Below are 15843 nucleotides of genomic sequence, written 5' to 3'. Positions count from 1 at the left end.
TACCCAAACGTAGCTTTGTTACCCAGCAACCCAGATGAATTCGAGCTCGATTTCGGGCTTTCCGGGCTGAGTCGGCTCTATCTTCCTCTTCTCTTCTATTTCTTTCACCGGCTCTCTCTCTCTTAATTGAACAAAAATGGACAAGAAGCTCAGGAGCTTACCTCACGTACCAAGGAAACATATTTTACAGGAACCCCATCAAGCATGCTCGTAGAAATCAAGCTCCTAACATTCGACGGGAAGCTGAAAGCCTGAAAGCAGCAGCTCCACATCCACCTTCCAATGGCTTCCGTCAACCCCTGTTGCTCCTCAATGGCTCTTTCCCCTTCTCCGTAAGCCCCCACCCCCTCTCTCTCTCTGGGTTTAAAATTTGTATTATCCGTTTGTTGATTTGAATAATCACAGTGATCTGAAATGTTAATCCTGAAATTGTGAGAGATAAATCGAGGTTTTTCATGTTTTGGAATTGAGGCATTGTGTGTGTAATGTGTGTTTAATGTTAAATCTTCAAATGGAGGAGGTAAATTGATATTACGCTAAACCAGGTAGTGGATGGAAATTGGGAATCCACACTCGCCTCCCTTAGCCTTTTCATATCGTTGGTTTTAAATTGGGGAAAAATTGTTTGATTTACTGGAATTGAAGAGAAAGATAATGAAATGAAGAGAAAGTATGGGTTTGATTTACTGGGTTTGATTTTTACTGGGAGATCTGAGCATGCGGGAGAGAGAGAGAGAGTCAAATGGAAGAAGAGAAAGCAGAGAAACGGGAGAGAGAGAGAGTCAAATAAAAAGGGTAAGTTAGTCATTTAATCCAGTTTCGTTCTGTTCCATCTTGCCAGTACCAAACATGACATGAATCTTTGTTCCGTTCCGTCCCGTCCCGTCCCGTCCCTTCCCGTATGCATACCAAACGCTACCGTAGGGTTTTGGGGAGGGTCCGCAAGAAAGAGAGAGAGAGATGGCGATGGAAGGAGAGCGAGGGGGAGGGGTAGGGGTCTCGGCACTGTTGATGCAGATGGGAGGGTGGGTATGGTCAGAGAAGACCATATGGGTCATCGGGATTTCAGGGAGACGGGGTAGGAGTCATCAACAAACCCTACTGAGAGTGGGGTGTGACGAATCTTGCGCTACATGCCTCAAATCCAAAGATAAGTTTCTTTTTTAAATTGTATTCTTTAATGTTGCCTTGGATTTTCTGATTGTTTAGTATGTTAGGTCCGGTTTTGGGGGGATTTGTGATTTTATAGAGAGAGATGGATAGGGAGATAGAGATAGACAGAGAGAGGAGAAAGCATGGTGTGCATTTTTTGGGATTAATTAATGGGTTAGTGCGCAGGGTCAGTGAGGAGAGAGTCACAAAGGGGTGTATGGCAGGGTATGGGTTTTCGGTTTTACCCTCTGATTCAATAGGATATGCATTGTTTCAAAATAATTGTTTATTGTTTTGTTTTCCTTTTGCTTTGTTAGAACCATCATTCGATTTTTGGGTTTCACTGTGCTCATTTCTGTGCTTCTTCAAAATTTTCTAGTGTTTGCTTTTCATTCCTCTGTTGGTTGATTTTTTTTTTTTTTCCCATTTCTTGGTTCCTTATGTATTCTGTCTAATTTTTGGTTGTCGGATGATGCTTGCAGGTGAACTATGTGCACGGTTTTTTGGGATGAGTTAGGAAGATCCACATGAAAACAGCATACAAGATAGAGAACTGGTATGCTGCTTTGTCTTTCTGTTGGATTTTTATGTTTATGTTCTGCTGCTAAGAGGATTTTAAAATGTTCTAGATCTGTTTTGTAAATGTGCTTAAAGATTGGACATGTTCTTGAACATTAGCCATGTTGTTTGGATTGAATATGTGATTGAATATTGGAGAAGATACCATCTTGCTTGATTTCAATTAAAGACTACTAATTTTATCGGCTTACATAAAGTATCTTTATGTTGAAGATGTGTTTTGTTCAAATCTCTAAACTAAAGAGTGCATCCATAACCTCTAGGTCTGTATCATGCTTGGTAGGTTATCTGAAAACATCATTCTGATATATATATGGACTTATATAAGGAGTAGTTAGGTAATTAAGCTTCACACAGTAATTAGTGATGTTAACAATGAAAAAAACCTGATCAGTCTCCTTCCTCTCAAACAAGTTTCTCAGTACAAACCCTCCTCTCTCACAGTCAAATACAAATGGAAGCAGCATTAATTTTGGTTAATGCAGGTTTTGAAATTTGTGATGATCATTTTCATATTTCTATAAATTTTGAGAGAAAAAAGCATGTGAAAAAGCACATTAGTCTCTAGGTATAAATCACATTAGTCTAATTATGGCTAGGATAAAAAACCATCTGATAAACTGTGGCTTGGTTACACTGCAATTTCAATTTGGGATTTGAATTTATTTACAAATAACGATCCTTTTTAAATTTAGAAAAGAGCATGTTAAAAGACCAATTTTGTTTACAGGAACTTGAATAAAAAGTAGGCCATGAGTGAAAATCAACCAGCAAAGTTTATGGTGATTCACTAATTTAAACATAAACCAGCTTTGAGAGTCATGCTCACCCATTCGTCCTAGAATTGGATTTTGTTTTCCACTTCATTGCATTTGAGTATTAAGCTTTGTCCATAATTCGCTAAAAAACATTGTCTATTATGTTTGTGTACGGCTGGTTGAATTGAAGGCTTTATTCAAAGATTTCCTACAATCACAACAATTGCAGTTAGAGGAAACTACCGAATAAAATGGTAGTCAGATGTTCTTTGTTATTCTATTTTTATATAAACAATACAAATTCTTTATTTCTCATATTCTGTAAAAATTTTAGTTTAATGAAATGTAACTAATTTGTTCTACATACTAATGTATATAACCTTTTGAATTTTAGGTAATTAATGTGACATGGTGATCATATTCGATTTGTGTTTGTTATGAGACAGTGGAGCTTTCTATATGTTTAGAGCAACTCCAGCCTTGCTGGTTGCTCGGGCGTCAGGCGAGGAGAAAGGGCCCTCGGGCCGGTGGGAGCAAATCCAGCGGGGAAGGGCCCGAGTGAGGGTGGGAGGTCGAGCGAAGGGGGGGTGGGGAGTCGACGAGCCTGTGGCCCGAGGGTTTTGTAATTTTTTATTTTTTTTGTGTCAGAGAGAGAGAGATAGCTTTTGTAATTTTTTATTATTTAAACAAACATAAAAAACTATTATTTTTATTGCTTATTGCCAGGGGGGAGGGTTCCAAGGGTGGAGATGTAAATGGCAATTACTGTTCATTAATGGTAATTACTATTCATTTAAGGCAGTTACTGTTCAATAGGGTGGATTGAATAGTGGATTGCCAGGGGGAGGGCTCCATGGGTGGAGTTGCTCTTATACCCGCAACACAGCTCACAACAATCCTTGACCCTTCTTCCTTGCTGCTCGACTTAGTTTTGAACGAAAAAGCTCCTCCAGGAATCAATTTTCTCCCCCTCTTCCTTGTTGCTCCACAATGGAAGGTTAGTTTGTGCTCCTAATTTCTTTTAGGGTTATTTTTCTGCTATGACAATGTTTGGTTGGTGACTGAGAAACCTAAATAGAACTGTAATTTTGTATTACTAAAGCATCTGCATTGTTTTTTCGGTCAAGCATGTTGGTTATTTGTTCTCAGAAATGCAACTTTTACCAAGTATTCTATGTTGCTGCACGGGGATCATATATGCTACCAAACTAAACTAAACTAAACTAATATAAACTGAGATAATGCATTTTCTGACTTTGATAAGTTGTCGCATCATCCTAGGACATAGTGTTTGGTTCCATTTTCATGGATTTCAACCATATTTCTATATCAAGTATTCTCCCAGAATCGCCCCTGACAATATATCTAGGTTTCATCAAACTCTTGAGGTAATGTTTTGACTTTATTTCTTGAACAGCCCAGATGTCTTTGTTTTTGTTAAGTTGCATAACTTTAATTCGTTATGTCTTTTCAGTTTCATTAACATTCGACAACATGCAGGAGCATGTGTTCGTGGCAGAAATTTCTGTCGGGGATGTTTCCTGGTCGACGAGCACACAGCTCCCCTGGAGGTTGGCGCCGGTTGAGGGCTGCTGTCGGGCTTCTGCTTCGCTGTCGGGCGTTGTCGGGCAAGACTCTTCGGGCAAGACTCTTCGGGCAGGGCTGAAAGAGAAGGACAGCGTTAACTTTGAGAGGTGCCTTTGTGGGGCCTTAGGTGTAGGCCTTGAGGCTCACAATCAAGGTTAACATTTAGGTGCTCAGGCGTGCCACTGCCATCTTTAGCATGGCAGATGTAAAATAGTAGTCGTGCTTTAGTTGTATGTATGTATGTATCCAAGAAACCGTGTTAGTTATAACAAGTGCCTTTGTGGGGCCTTAGGTGTAGGCCTTGAGGCTTCCCATAAATAACTAAACCAGTGCTCGAACGCATCATATTCATTCTCGTGATTGTAAAAGTTTTCTAACTATTATACTTCTGATTACCCGAATCCAAGAAGTAGGATGAACCCAAATAGGTGCCTTTGTGGGGCCTTAGGTGTAGGCCTTGAGGCTTCCCATCAGAGTTCATTCTTATAATTAGACTCTTTAGGTCGCTGAACGGAATGAATCCAAATGGATGCCTTTGTGAGGCCTTAGGTGTAGGCCTTGAGGCTTTCCATTAGAATCCATCCCATGCTCAAGCGTTCTATGATAATCATGGCATAATAGAAAGAAAACTATAAGGTAGGTTGATTACTTGCGCCCCAAGTAACTTCGGACTTCTCGTTTATCAAGGACTGTCGTGGATGGGTTAAGTCCACATAAGGTTCTTTTTTATGCCTTGAGGCCAAGGACTTTTAAATGATCAGATTTACATGCCCGAGGGCTTAGGACTTGGATCTGGTTTGAACACTGACAATATATTCAAATCGGATTCAAGTGCTGAGAAAGCCTCTTAATAATCATGTTGCTAGAAATAACTTGCATATAACTGGAAGTATACAACATATTGAAAAGACAAAACTAAAGCAAAGAAGGTCGGGCAAGGTTAAACCTTATCGGGTAAGGTTGCTCGTCTTGCAGGTTCCTATCTTTGTAGTTTTGTCAAAGGTCTGAAAACTTAGAGGGGTAGAGAGAGGGAGATTACAAAAGATGAATCGATACTACAGCAAGGTTGAACAAGGTAGCAGAGCTATTACAAAAGGTTGAAGAGAGGGTTATCCCGAAAGGGATGGATGTTTATCCCGAAAGGGATGGAGGTTTATCCCGAAAGGGATGGAGGTTTATCCCGAAAGGGATGAAGGCTGACTACAGCTTTGTTTTGAAGGCAAATCTGGCTTTGAGCAGAGTTTGTGCTTGCATTTTTTTGTTTGATTGAGTGTCTTTAATCCTTGATTTTCTTTCTTCTTATATAGACAACTCGGCTTGGCCTTTGGTAGCAGCAGCTTTGTCCGAATGCGGTTTGAGGGTGATGACTCATCAGCTATTTTACATGTAATGCCACTATAAAGTACTTTATGGGCTGTGTAGCTGACCAGCCTACACCACTTGGCCTTTGGGTAGGTAAGCAAGTGGTCTTCATGAGCTGCACCTAGTCAGAAAAGGCCCTTTCTGCCTTCTGGGCTTCGACTGGGCTTTGGCTATCTTCCCTTTCGGGCCTCCTTTTGGGCCAACTCCTTTCTTGAGCCCAAAGTTAACTTTTAATCCAAACAGTGCCCCCTTCAATCAATATTTAGCCTGGAATTCTAGGCGCCAATATTGATTGAAAAAGCTCTTTATAAAACCCACGAATCCCTTGCAGTTGAACTCCTCGATACCCTGTACTCACAGTAAGAAATCCTTCTCTAATTTGTCGCCCTCGTCATCTTCCTTGGTATTCCGTTCTCGAACTCCTTCAAATGACTGCGGAATCTAGCCAAACCCAACCCTCTTACGAATCTGGCGAAGGAATCGCCACTCTTCGTCGTCTACTCAATGGGCTGCATCGCCCTCGGGCAGGTCTGCACTCCGAGCTTTTCTTTGAGGTGCATGGGGTACAATCATTGGATCCCGTCTGGATTTCTCGGGTCCTTTCAGTGGTGGAGAGCAACATGCCTAGAGATAACTGGTTTTCCCCAAATCCCTATTCGGCTAGGTCGGGCATCTCTTCCTCCAAATGGTCATCATATCGTCGGGGTTTTCCTCTGATGAATGATCCTGCCTGGGCTCAATGGATTGAAGATTTGGAGCCTACTTTTAAGAGGAAATGGATGAATAATGGTATTTATGAGTTAATCATGCTTTCGAAGACCACGATTATTCCCAAGCCCGAACTGCTTGCTTCTGCCCTCCTTTTCTGGAATTCGGGCACAAATACCTTTAACTTCCGTATGGGCCCCATGTCTCCCACCATTCTTGACATGGCTCAAGTTTTTGGTTTAAGGCCCTCGGGCAGGATAGTGGACGTTACTCAAGAATGGGTTCCATCCTCTGCCACTGGAAGCTCAAGTTCATCCGCTACCTTCCTCTCTTTGAATTATAACTCGACAACTTTCAAGAGTTACGGGACTTCTTTCAAAGGATTCATCCCTTTCGTAAAGGAGAATTTTGGGCACCTCGGGTAGATAAAGATCAGGAGCACATGTATTTCCTCTTATACTGGCTCAACAAGCACATCTTCCCCAACAAATCTAAAGGGGTGAGGGTTGAATGGATTCCCTTGGTAGAAGCTCTTCACAACTTTGATGACGTAGCTACAGGTCCATTCCTTCTTTCCCACCTTTATCATCTTCTTTTTGAAATGACTCAAGGTGAGCCATTTGAGACCAATTTGAATGGACCAATATGGATGATACAAACTTGGCTTCAATGGTATTTTCCAGAATTTCGGGCTGCTAATCTGGAGTTCCCTGAGGGTGTGGCCCCTGCCCGAATCCTGGCTGAAGCTGCCCCTATAGATCATTCCACTTTTGCCTGCTTCTATTTCTTCAGAGTTTGCAAGACTCGGTCAGATTTAGAATGGGGTGCGTCGGTCCTAAGAAGATATCCTTGGTTTTCTGACCAAGTCTTTCAAGATGCCCCTGGCGAGGATGCTACCCCCTTTTGCAGGGAGAAATTTATTAGTTGCATTCAATCAAGAAACCTGGCCTGGGGAGTTCGGGGCAATAGATATGACCGAGGCCTGGAAGTGTACCATCCTAACTTCTGCAGCAGGCAGTTAGGATTTAGACAGGCCATTCCTGTCCCGTTCTTCGACTCTGTCCATTGTGGCACTTCCTTCCGGTTACCAACTCCATCTGAAGTGACATTCCGGGCTGCCCGACGCAGTCTTGACGTAATGAGTCAAGCAGCCTGAAAGTCCATTATCCTCAATTTTGAGTGCACCTCGCTCTTCTCTTCTTGGTGGGAAGACAAATGGACTAAGAAGTATGGAGGAGATTTGAAAGAGACTCACGATCGCCTTTTCAACCAACTTTCTCTTAAGTCATACCCTGGCTCGGGCGAACTTGAAAATTGGAAGGAAATGATTCAAGAGAAGAATCGGTCACTTCTAATAGGTACTTCTCTTTCAACTCGATTTGGCTTCCCTTCTGAAGTCCTTCTATCCTTACTTTTGCTGAATTCTGCAGCTCCAGTGGATGTTGAATCGGAAGTCATTGAATCCGAAGATGACTCTGCTGATGCTGCAATTCTTCATGGAGCTGCCGCAGAAGCTAGGAGACGAGAAGCTGGGGAGGGTGCAGATGTCTCAGAATCCTTTGGGGATTCAGAAGCTGAAGAAACACCTGAAGCTCTTATCAAAGCAACTAAGAGAAAGAAAGCGGTGGTGACTAAGACTTCAGATCCTGATCCAGTACCTCTACCCAAAACCACCCGACCAATTCTCACTAGAAAAAGTAAGAGAGCAAGAACTACCGCTCCTCCTAAGTTATCAGCCCCATCAGTTCCTGAGGCCGGCAGAAAGAAGCAGCAATCCTCAAGTGAGTTTCTGTTTTTCTTCAAACTGTTACCTTTCACACTTATCTGATTGTCTCCTTCATCGGTGAACAGGACCCCAAGCATCTAAAAGACCAATCCTTGCTTCTAAGGAGGAACCACTAAGAGCTGCAATGCTCAAAAAGGCCGAAGATCTGCGAAATACTGCCCTCAGAGAGCTTGAGGTATGATTTATATATTTCTCTTTAGGCCTTTTCTTGCTCTCATATAACTCTAAATCTGATTATTTGACTTAGGCCGCAAGAAAGGAAAAGCTTTCTTCACCCGAAGCCTCTCCACAATTTGCCCGAGAGACAAGCCTACCTCTTTCTCAGGTCGACCCTGCAGAGGTGATTTTTCTTCTCTTCTGATTCTTGGATAATTTTCTAACTTCTGGACCTAATGTCTGAATATTGTTAGGCTGGAGCATCCGCTTCCTTGCCTTGTCATGGCCCTCCTCTAAGGTCCATGACCTCTTCTACTGCTCTGGATGCAACCCCTTCTTCTCAATTTGATCCATCCACAGGAGTCATGCTGCACTTCGTGGATGAAGATAGTAACTTGGTGAGTCGCATATTCCATATTGAACTTCTGCGCATTGCTTTCCAACTAACTTTTACTTATGTTCTCCACAGCCTTCTCCAGTATATGAGCCACCCCCTTCAATAGTGGTTCCAGATGATGAACCCATAGTCCCTGAGATCCCTGTAGCTTCAGAGGTAGCAATTTCGCGGGTATTTGCTTGCCCGACAGTTGATAAGCCTCTTTCTCCTCCTCAAGACCAAACTCAGGTATGGGAGTATTCTCTCCTTGTTCTTTCTCTTAGGCTCTATTTACTGACAGTTACTGCTATCTCTGGGTACCTCTAGGGCACTGGTGCAGGTTTAGGTGCAGCTTCAGGTGCAGCTCATCACTCTCCTGCTGATGGTGCTGGTGGTGAGGAACCTTCCCTCCAACCAAAAATTAGTCCTCTTCCTGGTGAAACCCCAGGGCTGAGTCAGGTATATTTCATCTCTCCAAATCTTCTTTTGCCTCAAACCATATTCAAATTGTCTTGACCTGGTCTTTTGGCTTTCTACAGCAAGCTTCAAGAGAAGCTTCTCCCCCCCCCCATCTGGTCCGCAAATCAAAACGCTCCCATCCTCACTCTTCTGGAGGTACTGCGATTCCCCCTTCTGGAATTGAGCAGGTCGGGCAGGCAGAAATTGCCCCCTCAATGGGCATTCCTTCATTAGAGGAAGTTGTAGTGCAGGATTCTCCTTCTTTCACACCTCCACGCCCTGCTAAGTTGCCCAGACTGTTCGAAGCACTTGGACGGCTTGAGACGCGGTTGAAATCCTCAAGTCAATCTTCAGCTACCCCCATTTCTTCAGAGCAAAAGCGAGTCCTTCAGGAATAGGCAAGGAAGGACTTCACTGCTTCATTCAGCCTCAGGGCTCTTTGTGATTTGGAGAAGATCATAACTGAGTCTTTCAAAACCGGTCGGCTATCAAAGTCTCAACATGATTCTTTTCTATCCTTCTTTGAGAACTTGAGAGCCCTTAGGGAACAATACCAGAGAGCGGACAGACAGGTTAATCGGGCAAATTGCTTCATGGAGAAAGAATCAAGCACCTCTGCCCAAATTGATCGGAGGATGGCAGAAAGCTTACAGACAAAAGAAAGGGTCAGAGTTGTCACTTCTAAAATCCAAGAGCTGGAGGAACAATTGGTTGCCCTCAAAGCAGAATAAGCAACTCTCCTAGATACCCTTGAAAATCAAATTGAGGGGGTGGAAAAGTCAAATTCGGAGTTAGAGCATGCCCGGTCTCAACTTGTGAATATCCACACTGTTTTGGCCGAACCCAATAGGATATTTACCATTATGCAAACATATCATTCCCGAATAATCACCCTATGTGAAGATGTAAATTTTTTAGAATAGGATGATTCGTAACTCTTCTTTTATTGGAATGAACATGTAATTTGCTTCCTGCTCTGTTCTTTGGTACTGCTTGTATTGGGCAATTCTTTGCCCCTCCTTTAATCCTCTTTCTTCTTCTGCCCTGGCTGATACCAATCTCAGGACCTAATCTTGGTCCCTTGATCCCCTTCGTGGCACTTTATTCATGCAAAGGTGCTGGGACAACCTGGGCCCTTCTCTTTCCCTGCAATACCAAATGGTGACCCCGCCTCTTGTAAAATGAGGTTGATCATATTGATAGGAGCCTCAGGGAAAGGGTTAGTATCCACCATCATACTGGCTTGGGGTGAATCAAGCAACAGCTTTCCCTTCACTATAAGATCTTGTATCCAGTCCCTAAACTGGACACAATTAACTATGGAATGGTTGAAGGTATAGTGCACCTTGCAATACTTTTTCCCCCTGAGTTCTTCCGGCTTGGGCATTTTCTTAGTATTGTCGGGCAAGATTACTCTTGCCCGTACCAGCTCTTCATAGATCTCAGGTGTCTTAAATAGGTCGAACGAATAGCTCTGGTACTTGGGTGGTTTTATGGGGACAAAACCACCATCGTTCATTACGACCTTCTGATCCTTGACAGGCTGGACTAGCCCCTTTACCGTCAATGGTTTGAAAGGTGTGGTCATCTCAGCGGCACACACATCTACATCCTCTTCATCACGGCCATCCTCATGCTCTGGCCTGGCTTCTCCCACTTCCACCCGATGAATTGCAGCCTTACTTTTGTAGAAAGGAGGAACTTTGGAAGTGTGCTTCATTTGTTGCTCCTCTTGCAATAGCCTTTCATACTTCGTGGCAGCAATCACCAATTCTTGCAGCTCATTAAACTGTGCATCATAAAATCTTTTCCTCAAAGGCAATTTCAAAGCCCTTTGAGTAATCGATATGAGCTGCGCTTGGTTGACGGAGAATTGGCATCTCATCCTTGTTCTTCTGAACCTCATCATGAAGTCTTCAGTAGATTCATGATCGTATTGCTTGACTTCAACTAGGTCGTTGATAGTCAATTCTGGCTCTATTCTGTAAAATTGTTCATGGAAGGCCATCTCCATTTGCCCCCAGTTGGCGATAGAGTTAGGGGGCAATAGAGAGTACCACTGAGATGCTAATCCTGCTAATGAATTCCCAAACAACCTCAACTTGTAGTTTGGGTTGTCTTCATACGCCACGCAATGATTGGAGAATTTAAAAATGTGGTCTCTGGAGGACACGCTGCTATCTTCACCTGTGAATATTGGGAATACGGGCATCTTGAAGTTGAGAGGGAATGGATTTAACTCGTCAACATATTCAAGATAAGGCTTCTGATAAGTAATCCTGAATACTGGGCGAGCTCGTGGTTGAGCATTTTGAGCCACCGCCCTTCTCAACTCAGCTAGTTCATCCCTCAGCTGCTGAGTAGCTAGAGTATCATTATGACCAAAGAGAGCAGGTTCGATTTTTGGACTCCGGTCATTGCCCGCACTTGCTTCCCTTCTTGGTTCGGGCTTCCTCCAACTAGTTCCTCCACCTTTATTCACCAACGGGGGTGGCCGATAAGGTGGGGGTTTATCTGCAGTACTGGAGCCTTCCTTTCCGCTAGTTTCGCCCATCGTAGCTGGCATCCCGTACCTCGTTCTCTCTTGCTCGCTTGGCTTCCTATTATTGAATGATAATACTGGGAAGCTGGGAAGTTCTCTCTCCAGAACCGGCTCTATCACCGGTTGACTCCCTTCAGGAGCTACTTTTTTCTTTCCCCTATCTTTTTCTTCTTCTAGCAGTGGGAATAAAGGAATGGTTAGTTCATTTCTCATAACTACTTGGCTCATCCCACTCCCCTGAGCCCCTTTTGGAGTAGAGAATTCCAAATCCAGTCTTCTCTGGAGATTCCCTGTTAGTGTACAGAGCCTGCTTACTTCTCCCTTGGTTTCCAAGGAGATTCTTTCCATGCTCTTCAGCACTTGGATCATCGTAGCCTGTAGCTCTTCATTAGTTCCTTTTCCTTCTGATCTCTCAGATGTAGTTGGGCTCTCTATGACCACTTGTCCTGATGGGGAGGAAGGGTTTTCTGATTGATCTGCCATTTATGAAGACTTTCCTTCGGATTGTTTTTGCCAAGTTTTCTGTCTTTTCTTTTTGGACATGCAAGATCAAGAAGCTTGAGATCCCACCGGGCGTGCCAAAACTATGTTCGTGGCAGGAATTTCCGTCGGGGATGTTTCCTGGCCAACGAGCACACAGCTCCCCTGGAGGTTGGCGCCGGTTGAGGGCTGCTGTCGGGCAAGTCTCGTCGGGCAAGTCTCGTCGGGCAAGACTCTTCGGGCAAGACTCTTCGGGTAAGGCTGAAAGAGAAGGACAGTGTTAACTTTGAGAGGTGCCTTTGTGGGGCCTTAGGTGTAGGCCTTGAGGCTCACAATCAAGGTTAACATTTAGGTGCTCAGGCGTGCCACTGCCATCTTTAGCATGGCAGATGTAAAATAGTAGTCGTGCTTTAGTTGTATGTATGTATGTATCCAAGAAACCGTGTTAGTTATAACAAGTGCCTTTATGGGGCCTTAGGTGTAGGCCTTGAGGCTTCCCATAAATAACTAAACCAGTGCTCGAACGCATCATATTCATTCTCGTGATTGTAGGAGTTTTCTAACTATTATACTTCTGATTACCCGAATCCAAGAGGTAGGATGAACCCAAATAGGTGCCTTTGTGGGGCCTTAGGTGTAGGCCTTGAGGCTTCCCATCAGAGTTCATTCTTATAATTAGACTCTTTAGGTCGCTGAACGGAATGAATCCAAATGGATGCCTTTGTGGGGCCTTAGGTGCAAGGTTAAACCTTATCGGGTAAGGTTGCTCGTCTTGCAGGTTCCTATCTTTGTAGTTTTGTCAAAGGTCTGAAAACTTAGAGGGGTAGAGAGAGGGAGATTACAAAAGATGAATCGATACTACAGCAAGGTTGAACAAGGTAGCAGAGCTATTACAAAAGGTTGAAGAGAGGGTTATCCCGAAAGGGATGGAGGTTTATCCCGAAAGGGATGAAGGCTGACTACAGCTTTGTTTTGAAGGCAAATCTGGCTTTGAGCAGAGTTTGTGCTTGCATTTTTTTGTTTGATTGAGTGTCTTTAATCCTTGATTTTCTTTCTTCTTATATAGACAACTCGGCTTGGCCTTTGGTAGCAGCAGCTTTGTCCGAATGCGGTTTGAGGGAGATGACTCATCAACTATTTTACATGTAATACCACTATAAAGTACTTTATGGGCTGTGTAGCTGACCAGCCTACACCACTTGGCCTTTGGGTAGGTAAGCAAGTGGTCTTCATGAGCTGCACCTAGTCAGAAAAGGCCCTTTCTGCCTTCTGGGCTTCGACTGGGCTTTGGCTATCTTCCCTTTCGGGCCTCCTTTTGGGTCAACTCCTTTCTTGAGCCCAAAGTTAACTTTTAATCCAAACAGCATGAATTACTTTCTTGAATGAAACGCCTACATGCAAGGAAATGCATTCTATGGTTGATTATCACATAATTTCTTCGACGATAAATGTTCTCCCACTTCTTTCATGTCTTTCTTTGTGTATCATTGTACTGGTCTAATTAACTCTTTGTAAGGACTATATTTGGAGAACAGTTCTCATGTGTCTTGCACCTTGCATATCAATGTGTACTGCAATGTTTCCATCATGTGGCTTATGCCTAATAATGTTTTATTCCTCTTCTATGCTTCCCCAATTTGTCAGGCATTCTTGAAAAAGGCATACAAATTGATGGCCTTTCAAATTTATATTTTTGGTGTCCTGAAATTGAACTCACCTATTGAAAGCCAAAATCTATTGTAAATGTGAATTACAGGCACTATTTATGTGTCTCCTCTTACTGTTTTTGTCAAAATTATGGGGAATTCCATTTGGTTAACTGCCAAACTATCTTAAAGATCGTGTAGCTTGCTTTCTAAACATGGGTACCTTATCAACTGGTAAGATATTAGCTGCTGCCTTCTCTTCTCTTTGAAACTTATTTAAATTTCATTTAATTTCTCATGCTAAATATCATATCAGCTCAGCCTACGAAAAAAAAAAGAGAGAGAGAGGAGAAATTATATGTGGCATAGTATGTGCATATGTCGTATTTTGCATAGGCTGATGTTGTTGTAGGAATGACTCTCTAGCTGAGTTGGTTGTAACATCTCCCTCAACAAGAAAGAACCAAACATAATTGATTCTTATCAAACAATGCATTTTTATAAGATTTCATGAGTGTTGAAGTTTGTCCTCAATGTCCTCATATTGTCAAAACTATTATACATGTTACGAATGGTCTGATAGTAATCATATAGGGTTTAGGGTTTAGTGTTCACATTCTTGCATCGTGTGTTTTTAATATTTTTTGACCAACTACTATGTTCTGAATCATTATCCTGTTAGTTAACTCTCTCTGTACTTTTGTGTAGCCATGGGTAATGAAAAGGTAAACAGTTATTGGGAAAAAGAATTGGCACCAAATTTTGACAGAAGTGGGACTGATAAATTTATTCGTGCCAAGTAAGTTGTTTTCTAAAATTAATTATGAGCTTTATGTGCAACGTGGAGAATGTGTGGGTCATTATTTCTTTCTGCTTTTAACTTTCTTGGGAACTTTCAGGTATGAGGGAAGACTGGGTTGCAAAAAATGCAAAACAACTAGCTCCTAAACCAGTAGATATGAGCGTTGGTTCCAGCAATTTGGTAGAGGATGGAGCAAGAGGAAGCGATGCTTCTTACGGTGGCGGAAGCTGCTCCTCCAGTGGCAAGATCCCGTGGGGTAGATTTTAACTGTAGCAAAATAATGGTCAGTTGGTGGGACGATATTGACTTCACCAAGGGACAAAGGAGACATGGTATAGTAAATATGAAGTACAACTTTTTTGTTACGTATTAGACCAAACTGGTTTGAGCATGATAGAGTTGATTGGTACGAGTATGAATGGTTTTAAAAAATTTGATGAAAAGGTATTGTTTGAGACGTATGATGGCTAGAAGATAAACAATGGGTTTTAATAGAAAACATAGACAGTTCAAATTTCAGATTTATATTAGTGAATTTTGTTTGAAAATTGGATTTATATCTGCAATTCACATTTATATTATATTTTTCTTCGGAAGTGGTCTTCTCCAATTTTGAAACTACATTCTCCTATCCTCTATATCTACTAAATGAATGATATGCATACCCAGTATCTAACAATGCTCATTAGCCTCCGCAAGCATGAACATACCTTAATATATTAAATAAGTGGCCAACTATTTTTACATATTTGTTCTCAGCTGGACGATGCTTGTAATTTTATAGTGGCTTTCTTCTTTTTTTCCCTCCACTCTACCATGACTATTCAATCCTTTTTTTAGGTTTTGAACAATACCATTAAATGGGTTTCAACATTGAATTTAATAAACCTCTAATACAGGTTTATAGTTTTGATTTGGCTTTTATGTTTTCCACCATCACAGATTTTCCCTGATTCTTTCTATTATTTTTTATACTTATAAATGAAATGGTTCCCTGGATTGCAGTTACTTTTCAGCATCCGACAACACTGATATAGCATTTGGTGTACACTTCGCTTTTGAAACCCAATCAGAATTATGGCCCGGTCAGTATTGAGGATCTGATAATTCCAAGTCTCTCTTTTCTCTCCCTATATGTAGTTTAATATAATTGAACAACTCTATTTAATTTAAGATTTAGTTGGAAGTGTTTGAGATTTAATTAAGTGATAGTTTGGTTTCATAGATCAATGGTAGAAAGGAAATGTAAGATTCAAATAGTGGAGAAAGAAGGGCCTTTTACGATTTTAGAAGATGCGGTCCATGAAGATGATTCACTGGATAGGAGCATTGTGATTTGTGGGTTTTCATATTTGAATTAGTTCTATTATGTTTGCAATGCGAGTTCTTGAAATGGTTTGGTTCTTCTTGGACCCTGCAATGAAAGAAGATATTGAAAATCTTTTAGTAA

The 15843-nt window shown here is 42.1% G+C and overlaps 1 long non-coding RNA gene across 2 annotated transcripts; it reads left to right on the top strand.

The window, feature by feature from the left end:
• Positions 1-2568: 2568 nt before the first annotated feature.
• On the top strand, positions 2569-15843 carry LOC126606551 (uncharacterized). 2 transcript variants are annotated; one of them, XR_007617242.1, is made up of 5 exons: positions 2569-2753; positions 3419-3486; positions 13702-13825; positions 14491-14649; positions 15399-15843. It is a non-coding gene; the product is annotated as an uncharacterized LOC126606551 (long non-coding RNA). The 2 variants fall into 2 exon arrangements; XR_007617241.1 differs by lacking the exons at positions 2569-2753; positions 15399-15843 and having other exon boundaries at positions 3381-3486; positions 14491-14989.

Source organism: Malus sylvestris, chromosome 16 (assembly GCF_916048215.2).
Source record: "Malus sylvestris chromosome 16, drMalSylv7.2, whole genome shotgun sequence".
NCBI classification, from domain to species: domain Eukaryota; kingdom Viridiplantae; phylum Streptophyta; class Magnoliopsida; order Rosales; family Rosaceae; genus Malus; species Malus sylvestris.
This window is presented reverse-complemented; position numbering and strand designations above follow the sequence as displayed.